Source organism: Gopherus flavomarginatus, chromosome 18 (genome assembly GCF_025201925.1).
Source record: "Gopherus flavomarginatus isolate rGopFla2 chromosome 18, rGopFla2.mat.asm, whole genome shotgun sequence".
NCBI lineage: Eukaryota > Metazoa > Chordata > Testudines > Testudinidae > Gopherus > Gopherus flavomarginatus.
Window position 1 is genome coordinate 22,619,029 of NC_066634.1, and position 14,083 is coordinate 22,633,111.

General features: G+C 47.8%; 1 protein-coding gene across 4 annotated transcripts in view; it reads right to left on the reverse strand.

Moving 5' to 3' along the window:
* PAK4 (p21 (RAC1) activated kinase 4) overlaps positions 1-14,083 on the reverse strand; it is a 115,697-nt gene that overhangs the window by 56,027 nt on the left and 45,587 nt on the right. The window contains exon 1 of one of the 4 annotated variants that reach the window (XM_050928460.1): positions 1,783-1,999. The exons of the other annotated variants lie outside the window; for them this stretch is intronic. The gene's annotated coding sequence lies outside the window, so the exon portion shown is untranslated. Of the gene's footprint in view, positions 1-1,782; positions 2,000-14,083 lie in introns of those variants that run through there. 4 annotated transcript variants of the gene reach the window in all.

Below are 14,083 nucleotides of genomic sequence, written 5' to 3' on the forward strand. Positions count from 1 at the left end.
CAAAAGCCCTCGCACCCAAGTCCTTGCAAGGCGGTCACTACATTGAGGGTTACTTTGAAGATTCAACATCCATTCTGCAGCCCTCAAGCAGCTAATCAGTTCTGACATGGCCTTCTGTAAACCACAGACAATTCAAAGGATGACAATTCAAACAAGCCACCCCCCTTTCCCTGATCTCAGGGTCAGGAAAATTTCATTATAGAACAGCGTTCAGAAGGGAAAGTTATTTCTTCACAGAACAGCGAGGTAATTCAGGGCAAACCACATTTCAACCTTATTCTTCTGCAGCTTCTTCATATACACCTCTACCCTGACATAACGCGACCCGATATAACACAAATTTGGATAGAACGAGGTAAAGCAGTGCTCCGAGGGGGTGAGGCTGCTCACTCTGGTGGATCAAAGCAAGTTCGATATAACGCAGTTTCACCTATAACGCAGTAAGATTTTTTGGCTCCCAAGGACAGTGGTATATCGGGATAGAGGTGTATTTAATAATCACAAAAAGAGTATGGCACCGAAAAGGTCTACCTGTTGTCTTGAGTTTGCTCGTGGTAATTTTCACTCCAAATATCAATCTACTTAAGTTCAATGGCATTCAAATTCTATTATGCTGCAGGCAAAAATATGGAAGATTTAATTTTTCTGGAGAGCAATGACAAAAATTAAGGGTCTCACTTTGGTCATCTGTAGTCTTTCATCCAAGGATCTCAAAGCCCCATTTTCACAAATTTCACCCAATGCTCCCAAAACATATCACTCCCAAATCTGCTCTCCTCCGTTGATCCCAATGATCACTGTCAAGTAGATTCCATAGGCTGATGTTTTGTGACATCCACAAAAAGAACAGGAGTACTTGTGGCACCGTAGAGACTAACAAATTTATTTGAGCATAAGCTTTCGTGGGCTACAGCCCACTTCATCGGATGCATAGAATGGAACATAGAAGAAGAGTATATATACACATACAGAGAAGATGCCATACCAGCTCTAAGAGATTAATTAATTAAGATAACCTGTTATCAGCAGGGAAAAAAAACTTCTGTAGTGATAATCAAGATGGTCAATTACAGACAGTTGACAAGAGGTGTAAGGATAGTTATTATAAGGAAATAGATCCAACTCGTGTAATGAAAAAAAAAAGCTGATCCCAAGAGCAGTCACTAAATTTTTCCCATCATTGACTCAGACACACTAACAAGCCTTCCTGTACAATCAACCTAAAAGCAGGTTGCAGCTGACACTGAATGTAGTGTGGGTACTGGCAGGTTCATTTTGAAAGTTCAAACCCTTGCCCTGTATCAGGCAGGCAGTTCTTGTTTTCACCGCTGCTGTTGAGGAGGGGACACGGAAAGGGAAAACTTTCCCCAGCCCCAATTTGATCAGGGACAAAACACAAAACAAAACAAAAAACAAACCCCACACATGCACGCCTGGGCCGCTTAGATTGTCTCAAAAGTAAGGCGGAGGTGGTTTTTTAATTTTTTTTACTTTAGCGTGGAAGAAAATGGAACCCCCACCCACATCGCAGACAGGAAATCTATTCTCCAGAAAAAAGGGGTAGATACAAGTCATCCCCCACCTCCAACCTCCCAAAAGCCAGCTTGCTAACAGGTGTCCATTTCTCCCCGTCTTCAAGCTGGGGAGACTCTCCTTGTTCTTCTGAAACACGGCTGCCCCCAGCTCCAGTCAGGCAGGAGACAGTCCAGAGTCAACTCTCTCTTATGAAAAAACGCCCTGTGTTGTACTCAGCATAAAACAACCAGGCAGCAAACCACTCACCTTCATCATCCTTCTGCTAAGGAGCGGGGGGGGCAGGAAGAGCCTTAACTCAGAACACAGCAAAAAAATAATGCTGGGGAAAAAAAAGGTTGATAAAAAAACAATTCCTCCTCCCCCTCCAGAAGAGATTAGATTTCCTCCTTGCTCTGTTCCTTGGTGGAGAAGGAGGCTGGTGGCTTGGTCGCTAACTCAGCTGCTCCTGACCCCAGCTTGCATGCATGCCTTCAGTTTTAGCAAGACCCAGATTTCTGACGTTGCTGTGAGGCACCTCCCTCCACATCCATGGCAATTGGTCTGCACTGGGGATAAGGGAGAGTGTGTGTGTGTGTGGGGGGCGGGGGAGACGACACAGCACCGCCCACTTCTTGGCAAGGGAGCTGCTGCACTGGGAGTAGAGGACAGGGAAGGAGCAGCTGGGATTGTGTTTCTCTGCTAGCCCTCAGGGGCTGTGTGTGTTCCGATTTATGAGGGAGGAGGTGGATGAGGTAATATCTTTTATTAGACCAACTTTCGGGATTTAATAGCGCACCCATCGCCACAGTAGCTGGTGTAACAAGTCAGTCAAGACCAGCCCCTCAAGCCACCTTTTCAACCCAAAGACACCCACCCCAAGTGGCAGCCCTGCCTGCTGCTGCCAGAGCAGCAACATTCAGATTTCCCTCCAGAGGAAGTGCTGGAGAAAGCCTGTAGGCCAGTGGTGCCCAGACTTTTTTCATTTGCAGCCCCCTACAAAAAATTGCAAAGGGAGGTGCGGACTCCTTTGGAAAGCTATTGTCTGTATATAGTGTTGAATTCTGTTCAGTCAGTTTCTAGGCTAAGCCTTTTGCAGACCCCTTTGACAGAGGCCATGTCTACATCTAAAATTTTGCAGCGCTGGTTGTTACAGCTGTATTAGTACAGCTGTATAGGGCCAGTGCTGCAGAGTGGCCACACTTACAGCAACCAGCGCTGCAAGTGGTGTTAGATGTGGCCACACTGCAGCGCTGTTGGGCGGCTTCAAGGGAGGTTCGGGGAACGCGAGAGCAAACCGCGGCGAAGCTGGTCTCCTTTCCCGGTTTGCTCTCTCGTTCCCCGAACCCCGAGCAAGCAGGTCTCCTTCCCTGCGGTTTGCAGGGTGGTTCAGGGAACGTGAGAGCAAACCGCGGCGAAGCTGGTCTCCTTCCCCGGTTTGCTCTCGCGTTCCGGAACCACCCTGCAAACCGCAGGGAAGAAGACCTGCTTGTTCGGGGAACGCGAGAGCAAACCGCGGCGAAGCTGGTCTCCTTTCCTGGTTTGCTCTCGCGTTCCCGAACCACCCTGCAAACCGCAGGGAAGAAGACCTGCTTGTTCGGGGAACGCGAGAGCAAACCGCGGCGAAGCTGGTCTCCTTTCCCGGTTTGCTCTCGCGTTCCCGAACCACCCTGCAAACCGCAGGGAAGGAGACCTGCTTGCTCGGGGTTCGGGGAACGCGAGAGCAAACCGAGAAAGGAGACCAGCTTCGCCGCGGTTTGCTCTCGCGTTCCCGGAACCACCCAGCAAACCGCGGGGAAGGAGACCTGCTTGCTCGGGGGTTCGGGGAACGCGAGAGCAAACCGGGGAAGGAGACCAGCTTCGCCGCGGTTTGCTCTCGCGTTTCCCGGAACCACCCTGCAAACCGCAGGGAAGGAGACCTGCTTGCTCGGGGTTCGGGGAACGCAAGAGCAAACCGCGGCGAAGCTGGTCTCCTTTCCCGGTTTGCTCTCGCGTTCCCGGAACCACCCAGCAAACCGCAGGGAAGGAGACCTGCTTGCTCGGGGTTCGGGGAACGCGAGAGCAAACCGGGGAAGGAGACCAGCTTGATTACCAGAGGCTTCCTCAGGTATGCTGGGATACCTGCTTATTCCACGGAGGTCAAGAAAAGCGCTGGTAAGTGTCTATATTTGATTACCAGCGCTGGATCACCAGCGCTGGATCCTCTACACCCGAGACAAAACGGGAGTACGGCCAGCGCTGCAAACAGGGAGTTGCAGCGCTGGTGGTGCCCTGCAGATGTGTACACCTCCTAAGTTGCAGCGCTGTAACTCCCTCACCAGCGCTGCAACTTTCTGATGTAGACAAGCCCTTAGTCCACGGACCACCCCAAGGTCTGTGACTACAGGTTGAGAACCACAAACAGTGAAGACTTAGATGTGACCTGATCCTCCACCCCACCTCCCACCCCAAATCTCTCTAATAGTAGATCTCCCAAGTTACCTCTAGTTTTCCTACCTAACAAGACTTTATTAAAAACAAGCCACAACTGTTTATTGTTTAACCCAATTCACCCCTTCGTCCAGTCCCACAGGTACATGATATGATCTGTGCACACACAGAGAGTGTGGAATGGGGTTTTAACAGGGTATTTCCTCCAGTTCCCTACCCCCCCACGCGTTCTCACTTTCCACTCTTATTCTGCGGTCCCACCCCCTCTTATCAGATGAGAGAAATGGCAGCTCCCCATAGCAACACAAATAAAAGTGCCCATTTCGCAGCCCAGGGAGTCTGTTCCCTGCAATCAACACAATGAAACCGGACTTTCCTTCCCTTCATCATCTTGCAGTTACACTTCACTAGGCTGCCAGCAACAGAAACTGAACCTAAGGCAAAAAAATAAAAATAAAAAAAAAAAATCAGAGGAGAGTAGCATTAACTCCTTAGCACAAGGAACCAGAGTGGAAAGGCAGAACGGCTTCCCATACCAACAGCAATCCGATTAACTGAGCGCCACGTTGCCAGCCACCTCTCAGAACTGGAAACTCTCCCTTCAGCTTAACAGAAAACAAGTCACATTTTATCTCCGGCCTTGACAACCTTCCTCCATGGTTCCAGGCATGAACTGCAGTCATTTTATTATGCGATAACCTGACAGGTAGCAATTTAATAGGATTTAAAAAAAACACACACACACCTATCTGGGGCTGAAAGCACACTCAGATCTGATAGAAATTGGGAAGGTCAGCTGGCTTCCCACATCACCCTGTCGGCTGGATTTGGAAGGGCAAGGGTTAAAAAGCAAAGGCAGCAAGAAAGTGGAGCAGGAACACAAGAAGATTTGAGCCTGCAGCCAATGAAACAGCAACGTTTGAAACAAACCAGCCAGTCAAGTGCTCTAGCCAGTGGATCAGGATCAAAAGAGGAGGAAGGAGGGAGGGAGAGGATAAGGGCGACCCAATGTGGGGCCAGCTTGAAAACACTGAAGGGGAAAATCCCTCCAGGAAAAGCTGGCAAGTTCCCCCCACCAGCACCTGCTCGCCCAACAGCTGTCACTGGTGGGGTATTTCCCTACTCAGGAAATGGACCCCCCCATAACTGGTTTACAAAAAAAACAGCCGTTCTAAAGGATCTCGCCTCCAAAATAAAATCAGCAAAACCCAGGTCAATCCTTGACACTTTCACTATGGCACCTCTAGCACATTTCACCTGATCTCAAAAGACTATCAGCATCAATCATGAAAACCTCAGAATACCCACATAGAGGGATTGTAGATATTTGAGAGCAAGGGAAACTGAGCCGCACAACTGCAAAATACCTTCCATACTAGGTATTCATAGATACTACCTTATTCAGTTCCCCTAAGGAATCAGAGGATGGTCTGGGAACAGAACCCAGAAACCCCTGTTTGAATCAGAGGGTTCCCAAATTGTCTACCTAGCAGTGTTCCAAACCCTCGCGATTTTATGCATTTTCCCCCTCAATGCCCCGGCTCCTGGAGTAGTAAGTGTACGAATCACAGCTCTCACTGGGGTGGGAGGGAAGAGAACAACCAAGCAACCCTCAGGGTTAAGGAGAAAAACTTGAAAAACCTGACCCCTAGAGATCTCAACACCAGAAAACAAAGCCAAAAAAAAATAATAATCAAGCCAAATAAATTAAGTCAGACACATGATATTTGAACGCATGGGGGATTGGCAGTACTGCTACGGCAGCCTGGATGGCCACACATTAGTACGAGGATAGCAGACCCCTTGTGCCTCTACTCAGGAGCATACTATCCCTGTTGCGATGACTGCACTTGCTTCCATGGAAGGATGTTTATTGTATTTTTAAGTTTGTTTCTTTGAGCTGGAGCAACTGTAAAAGAGACCACTGCCACCTTGCTCTTTTTATAGCACTTTGAATCCATAGCTCTCAGAGTGCTTTACAAGGGAGTTAAGTACCATCATATTCATTTTACAGAGGGGGAAACTGAGGCACAAAAAGAGGAAGTGACTTGCCCAGGGTCACCCAGCAGGCCAGTGGCACAGCCATGAACAGAACTCACGTCTCCTGGGTCCCAGTCCAATGCACAATCCAGTAGGCAACACTACTCCCCAGGACCCCAAAACCAGCCAGTTTCGCCATGGAACTTGGTTTGGAAACCTCTGCACGAGAGCACACTCCTTTCTTTTCTCAGTGGGTTAAAGTCTCCTTTGGATCTGTCTACATTTACAAGTTTTGCTGGCATAGCTGTTGGTTAGGTGTCCGATTCTTTGCTGATAGGCAACGGCCTTAGTGTAGGCACAGTTACATCGGCATAAATGTCCTCTTGCCAGTATAAACGGCATCTACACTAGGAGGGTTTGTTGATATAGCTAAGTGTAAACAAAGCCTTAAATGAAGCTCCACACAGATTTTAGCTTATGATCTGAAAATACGAAAGAGATGGACCCCAAGGTTAAGATGCTTAAATGATAAAACCTGGGCCAGATGACCAACGAGGTCATTTAAGCCGCCTCCAAAACCAGGAAATTTAAAGCCCATGTTTAATAAACTTGCCTAACACTTGGCCTTAGATTTCATGGCTGTCTAAAGCTTCTTTCTGCCCTTCTGTCCTTGGCACACAGGAAGTAAACCAAGAATGGCTTTGTCTGCCAATCTAAGGGCTTGTCTACACTACTGTGCTGGGTCAATCTAAGAGACGCAACTTCAGCTACATGAATAGCGTAGCTACAGTCGACATTCTTAGATCTACTTACCACACTGAAGACGCTGCGGTAAGTCGACAGCTGACGCTCTCCCATCGACTCCATTTGTGCTCCTTGTTCTGGAGGAGTCGACGGGAGAGCGCTCAGCGGTCAATTTATCATGTATACACCAGACGCGGTAAATCGACCCCTGCTGGATTGATTGCTGCCTACCGATCCGGGTAGTGTAGACAAGCCCTAAATGGCCAATCCTATAAGGTGGTGAGTATTGACTGTTTCCATTGACTTGGGGGGGAAGGGGTGGCTGAAACTGCTCAAGTCCAGCTCTGGCTCTAAGCCTGCATGCAAGCCTTCCAATGTGAAAATGTTTCAATGTTATGAGGTCTGTGTCCATATTCAGATTGTTGGGTTTTTTTGAGCTACCAGGAAATGCTCCTGGATTGGCCCAATTAGCTGGTGTATCCTGTAAACAAAGCCCGGACAATTCTTTAGCACCGCAAATTCATTGTGTCCCTCTGTGCAAGCCATCCATGTAGCGAAACACACACGAGAGAATCACTGCAACATGCAGGAGTTTAAGCTTTCAATTCCTCACCCTCCCTTAAATGCATTAGAAAGTCCAGAAGGGGGGCGGGGGGAGTGGCAGCACTGAGGTCTTATCAGCACAAAATGAACTTAAGGAAATCCTGAACAGCAAACACAGCAGGACTGTTTCAGTACAAATGTGAAAAAAAGTCTTAGTCAGTGGTGCTCCAGTTCCATCTCAACAACAAAAATGCCACATTTTTAAAGCAGCTTAAAAATCTGACAACTGCATTTGATAAACTGAAAATAAAGCGTACTTTGAATACTGGACAACATCCAAAACTTGTAGCTTACAAGGCCAGGACCTTTTTATGTTATAAAAATTAGAAGTTCATTCTGTTTGTTTTTTAACTAGGGAACACGTATTTGGGCATGTGAATCGTCCGTCGTGATTTGCAAGTTGACAGGTCCCTTCCCATTTGTGCTAATTTTCCTTATTTATTTTCTCTCCTCCTATATTTTGATCCCTCCATAGTCACACCACCTTTGGACTGTTTAACTGTTACTTGGAAGCATTCCCAGAATCACACTGGAAAGATGGGGGAGGATCCAAGAAAAATCATTTTCAAATGAAAACCAAACCTCCCGCACTTCAAGAGGGGAGGAGAAACCCCCACTAGGAGCCAATCTAGTCCGGCACTACTTGTGAGCCTGAGAGACTTAAATACCAGGGACATTTGAACAGGTTATCTTTGCGATAGCATCTCCTGGCAGGACGAGGTGTAAGGCAGACGTGCTTATGCTCCAGCACTCTCTGAATACTCCAAGAACAAGTATTTCGGGAAGCATGCCGGCATTGTACAAGCAGGGACCTAGAAAGGGCAGGCAATCAAGGGGCCATAGATCCCTTTCATATCCATGTTACAAAATCAAATGCAGCAATGATCAGCAGGGACTGGAAGTTGTTGCAATCTACTGGCTGTTCACAGGCAGACATGAAGGAAACAGGTGGGTTTGGGCCTATTTCTTAGGCGACGGGTGTCCATGTCCATTAGGGTACATACGCTGCAGCTGGAAGCCGTCATTCCCAGCCCAGGTAGATGTACACACTACTCAAGAGAAGCACTAAAAAGTAACCGGATGGCCACAGCGGCACAGGTTAGCCATCCAAGTATAACCTCTTCCAAGATCCAATGTACATACCTGGGCAGCCAGCCCACAGCCAATGACCCTTCTGCTGGCACTCTCAGGAGAAAGAGACATAAGCTGAAAGGCACACGGAGGATGACAACCTGCATTCAGCACTTAAGTATGCTGGTGTGTGTACTGGGAGGGAGGCTTGCATGACCTCAGCCCCTGCTGTACCTCCACCGGCTGTGTTTAGGAACTGAGGACTGCAATCTGCAGGGCTGTCACTAAGCCGATTTAAAATATAGCGCTGAACAGTGTCATATTCATTCTTCACGACCCTCTGAGGTGTTTGTGAACAGTCTCAGACTACAGACGCACAAATAAAGGCACACAAGCGGCAGAGCTGTACAGTAGGAATAGGATTTCTTGTTTTCAATATTGAATACCCCAAAAGGCACAGAAAGGACAGAGGGTGAGCGTGTCATTAGAACTGAACTGTGGATAAAGCTGACCACTTTTTACAAGGCAATTATTCAGAGCCACTGCCTTCAGCTAAACATGCTTTTAACTTAAAGAGCCTGACAGTACATCCATCAGAACCCTAGACTTTCACTGAAATGCACCATTCCAGGCCAGAGGCATCCAAGTTCCCATGAACCAGGTGGGTTTGAGAATACATATCATTTGTTTTCTTCCCGTACCAAAAAACAGATTTTTATATTTATATGCATTTCTCTCTCTCCCAAGCTACCAATAAAAGAAATACATTGCAAGCTTGCATTCTTGTCATCTTGTATCTCAGCTTGTGATGAATTTAGTGAGGTACAAGCTACATCACTCCTGTGCCCTTCTGGAAAGTTATTTCTCTATTATGTCAGTACAACAATTCACAATCTCCAGTTGACAAGGCTTCAAAAGCTGCTATAAATACAAACATTAACTGCAACTGCTCTTTCTGGTTGACAATAGCAAAAAAAAAAAAAAAAAAAAAAAACACAACCCACAACCCATCCAGCATCCATAGTGAAGTCTAGTAAAAACCCACTAATTAATTCACAGAAAGATAAAAGCACATCAAGAGAAACAGTCGGATCCCAAAGATCTTAAAGACTGATGAACTTCGTAAAAAAATTGCAAAGTCCTAGATTTGCCAGTGATCCTAGTGTTCTGAAGACAGTCCCAGGGACCATCCACAATATTTCTCCTCTTCATCACCTTGTTAGATGCCCCCTCACCATGGATTTATGATTAGGTATCATGGTAGCACTTAGAGGCCCCAACTGAGGGCTTAACGCTGCTGTGAAGACAACTTGGGTTATAACTAGTGTTGCCCTTAACTCAACACCATCCACACACACCAGCCCTTTAGCCGAATGCAGAGTTGTTTTTAATTCCAGTTGGCTGGCCCCTCAGGAGACATAAGCTAAAACTACAACCACTCTGCAATGTGGATGCGGGCTAGCTCCACTCAAGTGCTACTAACCATAGGTGCTGACTTCATGGGTGCTTCAGGGCTGGAGCACCCACGGGCAAAAATTAGTGGGCGCTCTGCACCCATCGGCAGCCAAGTTCCCCCCGCCACCAGGTCCACCAGATGAGTAGCCAGAGAAGGAATTCTCAGCCAGGGCTCGCGGGGCCCCTGTGGGGCACGAGGCAAATTGCCCCACTTGCCCCCCTGGGCAGCCCTGATCACACCCCATGACAGCAGTGTAGACACCCTGAGAGAGTTCCTGAAGAACGTACCCTCTTAACAAGGGGTGGGAGAGGAAACAGCGGCACAGAGGGAAAGTGCCTTGCCCATGGTCAGATAGCAGGTAAGCTGCAGAGCCAGGGAGAGAATTGACCTAGTCTAGTGTCCTAGCCACTAATAACGTATAAAAACATTGCCACCATGGCTTAATCAGACTCCACTTTACTCTCACCCCATTGATGCTGCGTTTTGCAGATCAGAACTATGTATGTCAGTCCAAAGAGAATGCAGATATTATAGATTCCATTCTTGCTGCACTGCAATATGGCATGTCTACACTAACACTGTTGTCGGTAAAACTCTTTTCCCACACCCCCGACTGACAGAAGCACTGGTGTGGACAGTGCTATATTGACACGAGACACTCTCCCGCGGACATGCTACCGCCGCTCGCTGAGGGTGGTTTAACTGTGCAGATGGGAGAGCTCTCTCCCGTCAGCACAGAGCGGCTACACGGGAGACACGGGAGACCTTACAACGGTGCAGATGCAGAAGTACAACTGTGCCACTGTATGGTCTCTAGTGTAGACACAGCCTTAGTCTGGGGACCACAATTTATTTAACAATCGAAATATCGTTTGGCCTCAGCCTGTGGTTGCTAATAAGGCATGTTATCTCCGACTCTGTGCTCCTCACATACAACGCTCTGCAGTTTTGATTTATTTATTTTTTAATATGATCCTTCACTAAAGTCTTTCTTACCCAGTGATATGTGTTAGCTTTTTAATCGCGGAGACTGATAACTGACTAGTCTGCTTCTTAGTCAGACAGTCTGCATATCGGCTGGAAAATTCTAGCCTTAACTTCAGCTGTTTTTTTAAAACTGGTATTTAAAACAACACTGGATGCCCTCATTAGAGTCAAAGCCCCAATCCATTGTTCCCACCCTTGCCTTCAATTACATCCATCAACAAATATTTGAGTGGTGAGGGCCATGGACACCTCCATGGAGAACACTTCCAGCAGCAATGTGTCCCTTAGCATCACAATGGTTCAGTACTCACGGAGAAATAGCTGCATACAGGAAGCAGCACTGGCAATTCAGTAGAAGCCTGGTATTTGTTTGGGTATTTCCCATCCCAGGACTGCCCACACCCACCCCGGTTAAAATCGGAGCCATGGACACAAACATGGGAACAAAGAGATGGAAGCTGAGCTAGGAACTCCAAAAACTCAAGAGCCTGCACTCCTGTTGTGCCAAGATACACCAAGGAGACCCACCATCGTAGAAGCTTCTGTGAGGACGAGGCATTCAGATGTTGCAGATGTCCATGAGTGTGGGCTAGTGGCTAAAGCGATCATTGTGCACCCTTTGGGACAACTGCAGCTGAGACCTAAATGATGCATCATAATGTCAAAAGGATTATCCTTTAAGTCAGGGGTGGCCAACCTGTGGCTCTTCATAGGTTAATGTGCAGCTCCCTCCATAGGCCTGGAGCTATAGATGCTAACTTTCCAACGTGCCAGGGAGTGCTCCACCCCCTGCTCTGCCCCAGGCCCTGCCTCCACGCCACCCCTTCCCCCGAGCCTGCCATGCCCTCCCTCTTCCCCCCTTCCCAACACAGCAGCTGATCGTGACAGGCTGGGGAGGGAGGCACTTATTGGTGGGGCTGCAGGCAGGCAGGAGGCGCTGCAGGTTGGAGTGGGGGGAGCTGCTGACGTGTTACTGTGGTTCTTTGGCAATGTACGCTGGTAAATTCTGGCTCCTTCCCCTGCTCAGGCTGGCCGCCCCTGGCTTAAGTGAGCCTCCCAGATAATTTCACAACCCGACATCACTGAGGAGGAAGTGAGAGAAGGGGACACAGGTAGGCACAAGCATTTTTCCTACCCTGCTGCTCAAAGCAGATCTACACAACACTGTGGCAGCACTGCCATGGGCAAGTCACTTCACCTCTTGCCCTCCAGTTCCCCCTCTGTAAAATTGGTTTTGGTAAATATTGAGATTAGGGCAGCAACCAAAGGCTGCAACTGGGATGAAGATAATACTTCCCCTCCCGCCCTCCCATCTCTAAGGGGGCTAGTGAGGTTTCACGGTTGTGAAGGGCTTTGAGCGCCTCTGATGGAAAGGGCTACCCAGGCACGAGGGCATTACTGAAGCAGGGGCAGAAGTACAATATTAACCAGTCGGACATAAACATTAGGCTCTAACATCAAGTGGCCGACAAGGACGAGTGTGTTTGCCAGCCCAAGAAGTTCTCCAGTAGTGGCAATGACAGACCAGTGTTCAGGATTCATGTGAACCCTCTCACTGCCACACACAGTCACACCCATCTTGCCTCCACATTCCGCACAGAGCCAGCGGCATTCAGATCTGTCCGTGCGAGCTCACAACAGGCCACGCACCATATAACCCCCATGGATGCCCGACCTCCGCTGGGGAGCAATCTGCTGAGGTTGTTCTATGGGTCCCTACATAGCCTTGATGTCCCACATGAGGATACGACCCTAACTGAAGAGGTCATCAGTATCGCATGAGGAGACATTAATGTCCTCGTTCGGGCCCTAAGAGCGCTGGGAATATGCTTGCACAGAACTTTTCTGCACAAGAGCCTGCTGATTTCAACAAGCTGGAGCCTGTAGCAAGTATGCTTCTAACCCTCTCCAAAGACGCATGCAGACTGGGGATGTATTTTAACGAAGAGTTACTTTATCAGCCGCCAAAAACAGCAACTGAACCCTCCACAGACAAATCTAAAGGGAAAATGACTTCAGGACAATTTATGGGGTTTTTAAAAAAATAAGCAAGCAAGCAAACAGGACAATAAATTAGTTTAGGCTCAGTACTTGGCCTCCTTTCACATGAGGAGGAAATGAACATCATGTGGCATATGGCCAAATGGGCAGGGCATCAGGAGTTTCCAGGTTCCTATTTCAGCTCTGTTCCCGACTCATTGCAACACCTCCTCTGTGCCTCAGTTTCCCTCTCTGAAAAATGTAGCATCAAAGTGTTTACACTGGTACAGTTTCTGCCAGTTCCCCAAACCAACGTAAGCTGTGTATAGGCACTTTCACATGGCTATAACTGCATCCACACTCGAGGATTTTGCCAGTATAAGAATACCTAGTGTACAACAGGCTTGAGAAGGGCATTGCGAAAGACTGGATAGCTATTTGCATGCACTTTCAGATCCTCAGATGAAAGGGAAAATATTTTAAAGAGCTACTTAAAACGCAAAGCTTCATTAGTCTCATTAGCTTGGACAAACCACAAACTGACAGCAAAGAGCAATGCTGTACCGTGTGGAATTGTAACAGTTAGCACCAGGGCTTATTAGGTGAGAGCTTGTTTGGGGGTCATCTGGCAATGTGCACTTATTTCACTATCCTGGTGCTTTCCAGACTGCTAGTTTTCCCTGGGGGCAAAGATCATCTACACAGCCTCCTGCTCTGCTAAATAACTAAGCTTCTTGCTGACTCTCTCAGAAAACACACAAGCCCCTTCCTGGAGTGCTTTGCATTAACGTACAGTTAAAGAGTTCCCCCAAGGGATCAGCTCTGCTGCAATCCGCTGCAGCTGTCTGAATTGCTGGACTGTGTACACAGACAGGAACCGCTGGGTCTTCCTGAACCTATAGGCTTCCAGAGAATGAGAAAGTCACATTTCAGTAAAATACTGTCAGCGAACAGCCTGTATAAAAGCTCACTCAGCTCCACAGCACAGCTCCGATTCTCACGCTCCTGGAGCCAGGGAGTGTGTGCTGCTCCCTCCTCTATAAAACAGCTCTGCAGAGTAAAGGATTTCACAAGTGACTCACATGCAGATCAAGGACATCGTTTCTGTGTGGGAAACCTGTTCTTATGCTAGCCCTGCCTCTTTTCAAGTCACTCAACATAAAGGGGGAGGTACCAAAACCAGAGAAACCCAGAAGTAGAAACCTGCCATTAAGTCATCACTCTCAATTAAGGCTGAAGAATGACTAACCAAATCAGCTGGGCTTTTGAAGCGTACACTTTGGATAGAGAAAGTCTTTTTGATTTAGGGCTAGTCTACAC